At 46.3% G+C, this 12,918-nt stretch overlaps 1 pseudogene; it reads right to left on the reverse strand.

The window, feature by feature from the left end:
• Positions 1-2,935: 2,935 nt before the first annotated feature.
• The window catches only part of LOC109904742 (multidrug resistance-associated protein 5-like), a 58,625-nt pseudogene continuing 48,642 nt past the window's right edge, over positions 2,936-12,918 (reverse strand).

Here is a 12,918-nt window from a genome sequence, read left to right on the forward strand (position 1 = left end):
TACTACATAATGAGTATATACTACATACCATTAGTTCATTTTAGTATACTGTAAACGGCACAGTATCCTTTCAGATGAGCGTACTTGCTCTTCACCCGTCTACCAGAAGTTGATGCTGTTGCTATGCTAGCTAACATTACTAGTTAGACATTTTATGACTTCGGGTGTGTTCTTAAATCCAATATGGAGTGCCAGAGTGCACTCGTAAATTCAGAGCGTTGTCAGATTGTCCATTTGGGAATTCAGAGCATTTCGCTCTCTGAGCGTACAATGAAAGCTCGTGCAGAGGAGTAGGGTTGACTTGAGCGTTCTGACCTTACAACGGCATTCAAGCACCCAAGCTAACTTGCTAGCTAGCTACTTCCAGACACAAATGAGACAAATGACCATTTTCCTCGCCCTAGAAGAGCGGGTTATGCAGTTTATGTTATCCAGAGCGTTGGTGACTAACTGTGCTGCTGGCAACAATTTAATTATGCTTTTTTTGCTGACACCGGCCAAATTCAACGGGTGTTGAGCACTCGTAAATTCATTATTCTGTGCTCTGAATTTACGAAAGCACCCGAATGTCCATTGAGACATCCGGGAACTTAGGCATAATAACTATATCCATACTATGACCAATAAGCATACTACAGTCGTGGCCAAAAGTTGAGAATGACACAAATACTGCTGCCTCAGTTTGTATGATGGCAATTTGCATATACTCCAGAATGTTATGAAGAGTGATTTGATGAATTGCAATTAATTGCAAAGTCCCTCTTTGCCATGCAAATGAACTTAAACCCCCAAAAACATTTCCCTGCCACAAAAGGACCAGCTGACATCATGTCAGTGATTCTCTCGTTAATACAGGTGTGAGTGTTGACGAGCACAAGGCTGGAGATCACTCTGTCATGCTGATTGAGTTTGAATAACAGACTGGAAGCTTCAAAAGGAGGGTGGTGCTTGGAATCATTGTTCTTCCTCTGTCAATCTTGGTTACCTGCAAGGAAACACGTGCCGTCATCATTGCTTTGCACAAATAGGGCTTCACAGGCAAGGATATTGCTGCCAGTAAGATTGCGCCTAAGGCAACCATTTATCGGATCATCAAGAACTTCAAGGCGAGCGGTTCAATTGTTGTGAAGGCTTCAGGGCACCCAAGAAAGTCCAGCAAGCGCCAGGACTGTCTCCTAAAGTTGATTCAGGTGCGGGATCGGGGCACCACCAGTACAGAGCTTGCTCAGGAATGGCAGCAGGCAGGTGTGAGTGCATCTGCACACACAGTGAGGTGAAGACTTATGGAGGATGGCCTGGTGTCAAGAAGGGCAGCAAAGAAGCCACTTCTCTCCAGGAAAAACATCAGGGACAGACTGATATTCTGCAAAGGGTACAGGGATTGGACTGCTGAGGACTGGGATAAAGTCATTTTTCTGATGAATCCCCTTTCCGATTGTTTGGGGCATCCGGAAAAAAAGCTTGTCCGGAGAAGACAAGGTGAGTGCTACCATCAGTCCTGTGTCATGCCAACAGTAAAGCATCCTGAGACCATTCATATGTGGGGTTGCTTCTCAGCCAAGGGAGTGGGCTCACTCACAATTTTGCCTAAGAACACAGCCATGAATAACGAATGGTACCAACACATCCTCCAAGAGAAACTTTTCCAAACCATCCAGGAACAGTTTGGTGACAATCAATGCCTTTTCCAGCATGATGGAGCACCTTGCCATAAGGCAAAAGTGATAACTAAGTGGCTCGGGGAACAATACATCAATATCTTGGGTCAATCGCCAGGAAACTCCACAGACCTTAATCCCAGCTTGTGGTCAATCCTCAAGAGGCAGGTGGACAAACAAAATCCCACATATTCTGACAAACTCCAAGTATTGATTATGCAAGAATGGGTTGCCATCAGCGAGGATGTGGCCCAGAAATTAATTGACAGCGTGCCAGTGTCACGACTTCCGCCGAAGTTGGCTCCCCTGCCTGTTCGGGCGGTGCTCGGCGGTGCTCGGCGGTCGTCATCACCGTCCTACTGGCCACTACCGATCCCTTTTTCGTTTGTCTGATGGTTTTGTCTTATTAGTTTCACCTGTGTGTATGTTAGTTTAATTAGCGTCCTTATATTTAGTAGACTGTCCCACCCTTGTGTTGTGCGGGATTGTTTTTGTATTCCTGTTATTTGGTGGTGTTCATGAGTTTTATTCTCCGGACCATTTTGGTCCTGCGTTGGATTATTCACCCTGTGTGTTGGGTTGACCACTGTTTTGTGCGCCGGAGAATAAACTGTCTAATAACTGAAACCTGCTCTCTGCGCCTGATTCCACCCACCTTAGTAATTCGTGACAGAATCCCGCACCCTCAATGGAATCAGCAGGAGCAGCCGCTCCTCTCCCATCGATGGAAGAGAGGGTCCTCCATCACACCAGCATGCTTCACCGGATTGGTTCAGCCATGGACCATTTGATGGAGAGGATGGATCGATGGGAGAGGAGTGGCCTTCCCACCTCATCTCCAGCACCCCCTTCTTCAGCACCTCCTGTTCCTGCGACCACATCTGGCTCCGGGGCTCTTCGGCTGACGCTCCCACGGGAGTATGACGGAACGGCGGCTGGGTGCCAGGGTTTCCTTCTTCAACTGGAACTATACCTGGCTACAGTGCGTCCTGCTCCCTCCGGAGAGGAGAGCGTGAGCGCCCTAGTCTCCTGCTTGACTGGGCGAGCCCTCGAGTGGGCCAACGCAGTGTGGAATGGTCCGGACTCGGCGAGGGATAATTACCCAGAGTTCACCCGCCGATTCCGAGCTGTGTTTGACCATCCACCAGAGGGTCGGGCGGCGGGTGAACGGCTGTTCCACCTGCGTCAGGAGACGAGGAACGTACAGGACTTTGCTCTGGAGTTCAGGACCTTGGCCGCAGGAGCAGGGTGGAACGACAGGGCCTTGATCGATCATTTCAGATGCAGTCTCGGAGGACGTCCGCAGGGAGCTGGCATGTCGGGACACCACATTCACACTGGATGAACTCATTGACTTGGCTATCCGTCTCGACAACCTGCTGGCTGCCCACGGGCGTTCAGATCAGGCCCTGTCGTTTCCACTTCTCAGCCCTCCTGCCCCTATCCCTATGGAATTAGGAGGGGCGGCTTCGAGGGGGACCGGAGGAGGAGTTTCCTCCTGCACCAGTTGTGGTCGACGAGGGCACACGTCCGACCGGTGCTGGAGGAACTCGTCTGGGAGTCGGGAGGGCAGGCGGAGCACTGCTCGATCACCCCAGGTGAGTAAGCACCAGACTCACCCAGAGCTTCCTGTCGGTCATGTGTATGTGTTGACTTCTTTCCCTGGGTTTTTTCCCTCTCTACAGCATAAGGCGCTAGTCGATTCAGGCGCAGCTGGGAATTTCATGGATCGTGGGCTTGCGTTAAGGTTAGGGATTCCCCTGGTGTCGTTAGACCTACCTTTCCCCGTGCACTCCTTAGATAGATGACCATTAGGGTCAGGAGTAATTAGGGAGGCTACGGTGCCGCTGGACATGGTAACGCAGGGGGATCATAAGGAGCAGATTAGTCTGTTCCTTATAGATTCACCTGCGTTTCCAGTGGTGTTGGGGGTTCCCTGGTTAGCTCAACACAACCCGGTGATTTCCTGGCGACAGGGGGCTCTTAAGGGGTGGTCAGAGGAGTGTTCAGGTAGGTGTATAGGAGTTGCCGTTGGTGCGACTACGGTGGAGAGTCCAGACCAAGTTTCCACCGTGCGCATTCCCTCTGTATATGCCGATTTGGCTATCGCCTTCAGTAAAAAGAGGGCGACCCAATTACCACCCCATCGTCGTGAGGACTGCGCGATAAACCTTCTGGAGAACGCTGCACTTCCTAGGAGTCACGTGCATCCATTGTCCCAGGAGGAGACGGTAGCGATGGAAACATATGTTGCTGAATCGCTGGGACAGGGGTACATTCGGCCCTCCGCATCACCCGTCTCCTCAAGCTTCTTTTTTGTGAAGAAGAAGGATGGAGGTCTGCGTCCGTGCATTGATTATAGAGGTCTAAATTCCATCACAGTGGGGTTTAGTTACCCACTACCTCTCATCGCTACGGCGGTGGAATCATTTCACGGGGCGCGCTTCTTCACAAAACTGGACCTGAGGAGCACGTATAATCTGGTGCATATCCGGGGAGGAGATGAGTGGAAAACCGCATTTAGTACTACATCTGGTCATTATGAGTACCGCGTCATGCCATACGGGTTGAAGAATGCTCCAGCCGTCTTCCAATCCTTCGTAGATGAGATTCTCCGAGACCTGCTCGGGCAGGGAGTGGTAGTGTACATCGATGACATCTTGATCTATTCTGCCACACGCGCGCCGCATGTGTCTCTGGTGCGTAAGATACTTGGGCGACTGCTGGAGCATGACCTGTATTGCAAGAAATGTGAGTTTTTCAAACAGTCCGTTTCCTTCCTGGGGTATCGTATTTCCACCTCCGGGGTGGTGATGGAGGATGACCGCGTTACAGCCGTGCGTAATTGGCCGACTCCGACCACGGTGAAAGAAGTGCAGCAGTTTTTGGGGTTTGCCAATTACAATTATCCGGGGTTTTGGTCAGGTGGCTGCTCCCATCACCTCACTGCTGAAGGGAGGACCGGTGCGCTTGCGTTGGTCAGCAGAGGCGGACAGAGCTTTCAGTCGTTTGAAAGAGCTGTTCACCAATGCGCCCGTGTTGGCGCTCTTGGACCACTCTTTAGCGTTCATAGTGGAGGTGGATGCGTCAGAGGCTGGGGTCGGGGCCGTGCTGTCCCAGCGCTCGGGCGTGCCACCCAAGCTCCTCCCGTGTGCTTTCTTTTCGAGCAAGCTCAGCCCAGCAGAGCCAAACTATGACGTGGGGGACCGGGAGTTGTTAGCTGTAGTCAAGGCTCTGAAGGTGTGGGGACATTGGCTTGAGGGGGCTAAACACCCTTTTCTCATCTGGACTGACCATCGTAATCTCGAGTATATCCGGGCAGCAAGGAGACTAAATCCACGTCAGGCTAGATGGGCCATGTTTTTTCCAGGTTTCGGTTTACCATCTCATACCGGCCAGGCTCCCAAAACACCAAAGCCGACACGCTGTCCCGCCTCTATGATACCGAGGAGCGGTCCGTTGAGCCAAGTCCCATCATTCCACCGTCATGTCTCGTGGCACCGGTGGTATGGGAGGTGGACGCGGAGATAGAGGAGGCCTCACGGTCAGAGCCACCTCCCCCTAACTGTTCAGTGGGGACTCAGTACGTGCCGAGGGGGGTCCGGGACAAGCTGAAACAGTGGGCTCATACTCTCCCCTCCTCGGGTCATCCTGGCATCGAGAGGACAGTGCGGAGTCTGAGAGGGAGATACTGGTGGCCCACGCTGGCTAAAGACGTGAGATTTTATGTTTCCTCCTGCTCAGTGTGTGCTCAGAGCAAGGCTCCTCGGCACCTGCCTAGAGGGAAATTACAACCCCTCCCCGTTCCACAACGGCCTTGGACACACTTATCGGTGGACTTTCTTACCGACCTTCCCCCGTCCCAGGGAAGTACTACGATCCTGGTCGTTGTGGATCGGTTTTCTAAGTCCTGTCGTCTCATCCCGTTGCCCGGTCTCCCTACGGCCCTGCAGACTGCGGAGGCCTTTTTTACCCATGTCTTCCGGCACTATGAGGTGCCTGAGGACATCGTTTCTGATCGGGGTCCCCAATTCACATCCAGAGTGTGGAGGGCGTTTATGGAGAGACTGGGGGTCTCGGTCAGCTTAACCTCAGGTTTTCACCCCGAGAGTAATGGGCAGGTGGAGCGCGTAAACCAGGATGTGGGCAGGTTTCTGCGGTCCTATTGCCGGGACCGGCCTGGTGAGTGGGCAAGGTATGTTCCCTGGGCTGAACTAGCTCCCTACGCCACTCCTCAACTAACTTGTCCCCTTTTGAGTGTGTGTTAGGTTACCAGCCGGTCCTGGCCCCATGGCATCATAGCCAGACCAAGGCTCCTGCGGTGGAGGAATGGGTACAGCGCTCCAAGGACACCTGGAAAGCAGTTCAGGACTCACTACGGTTAGCGGGAGAACGGCAGAAGAGGAGCGCTGACCAGCACCGGGGCCCCCGTGTTTGCACCGGGGAACAGGGTCTGGCTCTCGATCCGAAACCTGCCCCTCCGCCTGTCCTGTCGGAAGCTGGGGCCGCAGTGTGTGGGGCCGTTCAAAGTCCTGAGGAGAATAAACGAGGTGTGTTACAGGTTACAACTTCCTAGGTATTACCGTATTAACCCCTCGTTTCATGTGTCTCTCCTCAGGCCGGTGGTGGCTGGTCCCCTGCAAGAAGGTGAGGTGCCTGAAGTCCCTCCGCCCCCTCTGGACATCGAGGGGTCCCCGGCGCACACAGTTCGGGGCAATCTGGATTCGAGACACCGGGTGGGGGGCCTACAGTACCTCCTGGACTGGGAGGGGTACGGTCCGGAGGAGAGATGCTGGGTTCCGGTGGGGGACATTTTGGACCCTTCTCTCCTGAGAGATTTCCACCGCCTCCACCCGGATCGCCCAGCACCTCATCCTCGAGGCCGGTGGCGGCGCGCTGCGGGAGCAGCGCGTCAGGGGGGGGGGGGTTACTGTCACGACGTTGGCTCCCCTGCCTGTTCAGGCGGTGATCGGCGTCACCGTCCTACTAGCCACTACCGATCCATTTTACGTTTGTCTGTTGGTTTTGTCTTATTAGTTTCACCTGTGTGTATTTTAGTTTAATTAGCGTCCTTATATTTAGTAGGTTGTCCCGCCCTTGTGTTGTGCGGGATTGTTTTTGTATTCCTGTTATTTGGTGGTCTCCATGAGTTTTATTCTCCGGACTATTTTGGTCCTGCTATTCACCCAGTGTGGTGGGTTGACCGTTGTTTTGTGCGCAGGAGAATAAACTGTCTAATAACTGAAACCTGCTCTCTGCGCCTGATTCCACCCACCTTAGTAATTCGTGACAGCCAGGACAAGTTGCAGAGGTCTTGAAAAAGAAGGGTCAACACTGCAAATATTGACTCTTTGCATCAACTTCATGTAATTGTCAATAAAAGCCTTTGACACTTATGAAATGCTTGTAATTATACTTCAGTATTCCATTCCATCTGACAAAAATATCTAAAGACACTGAGGCAGCAGACTTTGTGAAAATTTACATTTGTGTCATTCTCAAAACCGTCGGCCACGACTGTATATACTCAATTCACGTAACACATAGTATGGTTAGTGCGGTTAACATGAGTATTCGAACACAACGCTGGTATACAGTGCCTTCGGGAAGTATTCAGACCCCTTGACTTTTTCCACATTTTATTAGATTACAGCCTTATTCTAAAATTGATTTCAAATAAATGTTTACCTCAATCTACACACAATACCCCATAATGGCAAAGCAAAAACAGGTTTTATAAATGTTTGCTAATTTATTAAAAATGAAAAACATATATTTACATAAGTATTCAGACCATCTACTCAGTACTTTGTTGAATCACCTTTGGCTGCAATTACATCCTTGAGTCTTCTTGGGTATACATTGAGTGCTGAACCCACTCCTGCGTTATCTTGGCTCTGTGCTTAGGGCCGTTGGGCCTTTGCTCTGGAGCAGGTTTTCATCAAGGATCTCTCTATACTTTGTCTCGATCAGGAATAGTGTCCCAGTCCCTGCCGCTGAAAAACACCCCCACAGCATGATGCTGCCACCACCATGCTTCACCGTAGGGATATAGTGCCAGGTTTCCTCCAGATGTGACGCTTGGCATTCAGGCCAAAGAGTTCAATCTTGTTTTCCCGTGGTCAGAGTCCTTAAGGTGCCTTTTGGCAAAATCCAAGCGGGCTGTTGTGCCTTTTACTGAGGAGTGGCTTACGTCTGGCCACTCTACCATAAAGGCCTGATTGGTGGAGTGCTGCAGAGATGGTTGTCCATCTGGAAGGTTCTCCCATCTCCACAGAGGAACTCTAGAGCTCCGTCAGAGTGACCAAAGCCCTTCTCCCCTGATTGCTCAGTTTGGCCAGGCAGCCAGCCCCAGGAAGTGTTGGTGGTTCTAAACGTCTTCCATTTAAGAATTATGGAGGCTACTGTGTTCTTGGGGACCTTCAATGCCCCAGATCTGTGCCTCGACACAATCCTGTCTCGGCGCTCTACGGACAATTCCTTCGACCTCATGGCTTGGTTTTTGCTCTGACGTGCACTGTCAACTGTGGGACATTACATAGACGGGTGTGTGCCTTTCCCAAATCATGTCCAAGCAATTGAATTTTCCACAGGTGGACTCCAATTAAGTTGTATAAACATCTCAAGGATGACCAATGGAAACAGGATGCACCTGAGCTCAATTTCAAGTCTCATACCAAAGGGTCTGAATTCTTATGTAAATAAGGTATTTCTGTTTTTGCTTTGTCATTATAGTGTGTAGATTTGAGGACTTTGTTGGGTATAAAATCAATTTTAGAATAAGTCTAATGTATCAAAATGTGGAAAAAGTAAAGGGGTCTAAATAGTTTCCAAAGGTATTGTACACCAGGGATGGGAAACTCCAGTCCTCGGGGGTCAGCAGCAAACGCAGCTGATTGAAATTAATTTCGTTCAAAACTGAAGATCATGATTAGTGTATTATTGGTGTAAGGTGTGTTAGCTGGGGCTGGGGCAAAAGTGTGACACCAATCAGGCCCCCGAGGAGTGGAGTTGCCTATCCCTGATATACACCGTCCAACTAAATGCTTACTTTCAGGTTCCTTCAACAATGCAACAAAAAATAAGAAATAATAAAATATCAAAATACGAACAATGTAAATGTAGGATAGAAGAAACATTTTAGCATATGTATAATAAAGGAAGGCACAATTTATAGTGAAATATTTACACATATTTTGGGGAGATTCGGGGGCAAATTTTTTATTTTGCATTATCTAGCAATCATAATAAAAAAGTCTGGTAGCAGCAGTTAGCTTGTATAGTGCCTTCAGAAATTATTCACACCCCTTAACTTTTTCCACATTTTGCTGTGTTATAGCCTGAATTTTGAATGAATTACATTATAATTTTTTGTGTAACTGGCCTACACAGTGTCTAGGGCGGCTTGTGGTGACTCTAGACACTTAAAGTTAGTGTTTCCTTTATTTTGGCACTTACCTGTAGGTTTCCTTCTAATTATATCAGTAAAACACATATAGAATGTTCTTTTCCGAGTCTCATTGATAGCCCTGTAGAGCAACATTATCATGGAATTTAAAGTGCCACTGTAGTGTCATGGATATGTTCCCCTTTGTTTGCACTTGCTTTTTTGGCCTCAGAGAAATTCTCTTTCCACACAGCAACAAAAGTCAGCAGGTATGACACTCCCAACTTTCCTTAGATCCACATCTTTGATGCATCTTTTGGAACATTGTCATCATTGTCATGAAGCCATCATTGGTTTTTGATATCAACAGACTTCTCTAGATTTAGCAGTAATTGTAAGAACCTCTACTATTGCCCTTTAAAATAACATCTTCCTCACTTCATGGAAAGATTGAGATGTTCATCTTCAAAGTTTGTGCAAGTGAGGTCCTCTTCTGCATTGCCTGTTTTATAAGAGCTCCTTTGTACCTATTCGACTGGGGTCACTTTTGTGTTACTGAGCTTGCCGTCAAATGCCTCGAACATGGCCTGGAATCTGGAGTTGACGTCTGCCAGCAGAGCAGCAGGGGTGTCGAATTCCAACATCTGTTGTGGAATTGAGAAAATAAATAAAGTATTTTATGACCAACAAGTCTTTTGACTCACAACAGAAATGTGCCCTTAAGTATAATGTAGTATATCAAATATTTTGTTTAGTATATTAGCCCACCTTTCATATGATTCAATAGATTTGAGCTACTTTTGACCAGAACCCTATAGTCCCTGGTCAAAAGTAGTGCACTACATAGGGAATAGGGTGCTATTTGAGACACATTGTATATTTCTATGGTGCAGAAGACCCACCTGTCCCTGGTCCAACACCATGATCCTGTTACAGCTCATCACAGTATTGAGGCGATGGGCGATGATCAGCGTGGTGCAGCTGCTGAACGACTCATGGATGGTGTCCTGAATCAGCCGGTCTGTCTCTGTGTCAATGGCTGCCGTCGCCTCATCCAACAGCAAGATCTGGCAACCCCCAACACACTTTGCTGAGAATGGTTCAATCTCTAAGGTTGGTAGTTCAATCTCTAAGGTTGGTAGAATAAGGAAGTAGTAATATTGGAAAGAATGGAAAAACAGTGTTGGTTCTTTGAATATGGACAAATATCTTATAATCTTAATTAAGGAGTGTTATAACTAATGTAAGACTAGTCCCTAAATGCAATTCTCAGTTGTTTGTATTTCAAACTGCATTCTACAGAATCAAAGTGAAATAACAATAGAAGCCATGTGGTGGCAATGTTACACCTTTGGGAAGTTGCTGCCTTACATTCTCAATGTTCTTATGTGACAACCTCAAAAAGTAGGATGTGATGCACACAAGCTTTCCTATGTGGTAACAGAAAATAAAATAAATCTAACTGCCCTCATCTGTTGTACTGTGTGTCTGTGTGTTTGTGTGTGGTGTGGAGAGAAAGAGACGTGACACTAGTGTGTGTGCGTGCGTGCGTTTACCTTGCTGTGTCTAAGTGCTCTTGCCACACACCGTAGTTGTCTCTCTACTACTGAGAAGTTCTCTCCGTTCTCTGTCACCTCAGACTGGAGGGAAAGGGGCAGTTGGCTTATCTGAATATGATGGTAGACAAAATTAAGTCAAAACACAAGCCACAGATATCGTTTTTCAACTGTTCAAACAACTCTAGAGGGGATTTTTAATCTTAAACAGGTCTAGGATTTGTTATCAATTACTCTCAGCAGTAATAACACTTTATCTGAAGATGTATAAGGCAATGCATATATACTATGATGCCAACATAAAGACTACTAGATTAATAAGAAAAGCTCATTCATTGTTTAAAAATGGCCTTTTTGCCTTTGTGCAGATTACCATGTCTCATTTTCGATTAATTGAAAATGATACTTTTTTCAAAGTATCTGTCTTTTTCAAACAAGCACTACAATTTCAATTTCATCCCCCTGAAAAGATAGAACAAATATTACAACAAATATTATGGCTGAACTCAAATGTCCTGGTTGATAAAATACCTGTATTTATGGGAAAGATGTTTGAAAAGGGTATTTTGTTCTTAAATTATATTATAAATTGTAATGGTAGCGTTATGTCCTTCATGGAGTTATCAGAATTGTACGGGAAGGTCTGTTCAATCCAAGAGTACAACCAATTGATTACAGAATTGCCCCAAAAATGGAGGAGGCAGGTGGCAGTGGGAGGAGGTAGGGAACTGGTCTGTCTGCCCAATATAATGGATCAAAACTGGTGGAGGAATAAAAATAGCATAAATAGGAAAGTATACCAGTTTAATCTGAGGACCAGGATGTTGACAACGGTGCCATACAGATTGAAAAATTGTTGGGAAGAGATGTACCGATTCCATGGTACATGGTGTATGAGTTGATATATAAAACAACGCACGATTCAAGACTTCGTGCTTTTCAGCTAAAATTATTAAATACATTTCTCGCCACCAACAAAATGTTGAATATTTGGGGCATAAAATCATTGAAGCTCTGCAGATTTTGTTGTGAGGATACAGAATCAATAGACCATTTATTTCGGTATTGCCCTCAGGTAGCCTGTTTCTGGTCTCAGGTTCAGGAATGGCTGAAAATGCATAGCATTGATCTAAAATTGACCCTAGAAATAGTACTGTTAGGAGATCTGGAGAGACCGAGTCAGTCAATTACTAATATACTAATATTCTTAGTAAAAGTATTTTTCTTCAACACGCAATCTATAGATTCTATTCAATTAGATAGATTGAAATTGTACATTAAACATCATAGCATAGTTTAAAGATATGAAGTAGGTGGCCAGCAGAGATAGATGGGATGGGCTGAGGGAAGCTGAGGTGTAACGATCGTCGTTGGAATGAGACCAAAGCGCAGCGTGGAAATTATTCATATTTAATGTTCACAAAAAAACACTCAAACAAAATGACAAACGGAGAAAACGAAAGCGCACAGTTCTGTCAGGTAAACAACCTAAACAGAAAACAATCACCCACAAAACACAGGTGGGAAAAGGCTACCTAAGTATGATTCTCAATCAGAGACAACGAACGGCACCTGCCTCTGATTGAGAACCATACTAGGCCAAACACGTAGAAAATATAAACTAGAAAAAAGAACATAGACAACCCACCCCAACTCACGCCCTGACTAACCTAACACAAAGACATAACAATAAACTAAGGTCAGAACATGACATGTTGGTATGTGGAATTGGAGACAAGTGGGAGTGGAGTTGCTGTGTGAGAGAGAGAATGATGGTCAAGAGATAAAAGGAGAAAAAAGTACAAATAAAACATAATAAAAGTACATTTGAATGACACTAAGTGGCAGTGTTTTTACAACTAATGCCGGTTTGCCTGAGGCTGATGCCGTGCAGGTGTTTGTACACACACATATATATATATATATATATATATATATATACATATACATATACATATATACACATATACATATATACATATATACATATACATGTGTACAAACACCTGCACGGCATCAGCCTCAGGCAAACCTGATATATATATATATATATATATATATATATATATATATATATATATATATACACACACACACACTCTCAAATAAACACATACAAGAACACACACATACATGTAATAGTGCCAAACATGCACACAAACATATAAAGTAGGCATTGCTGTAATGATTTCAGTTGTCCTTGATGTCCTTTGTTTTAAAATTATTATTTTGTTTAAAAGAAAATTGCATTGTTGTTTTCTTTTGTCTTTTCCTTTTTTCTATTTAGTTCATTCTCTTGGTTGTTGGTGCATTGGGG

The sequence above is a fragment of the Oncorhynchus kisutch genome, linkage group LG15 (assembly GCF_002021735.2).
Source record: "Oncorhynchus kisutch isolate 150728-3 linkage group LG15, Okis_V2, whole genome shotgun sequence".
In the NCBI taxonomy this organism is placed as follows: Eukaryota; Metazoa; Chordata; class Actinopteri; order Salmoniformes; family Salmonidae; genus Oncorhynchus; species Oncorhynchus kisutch.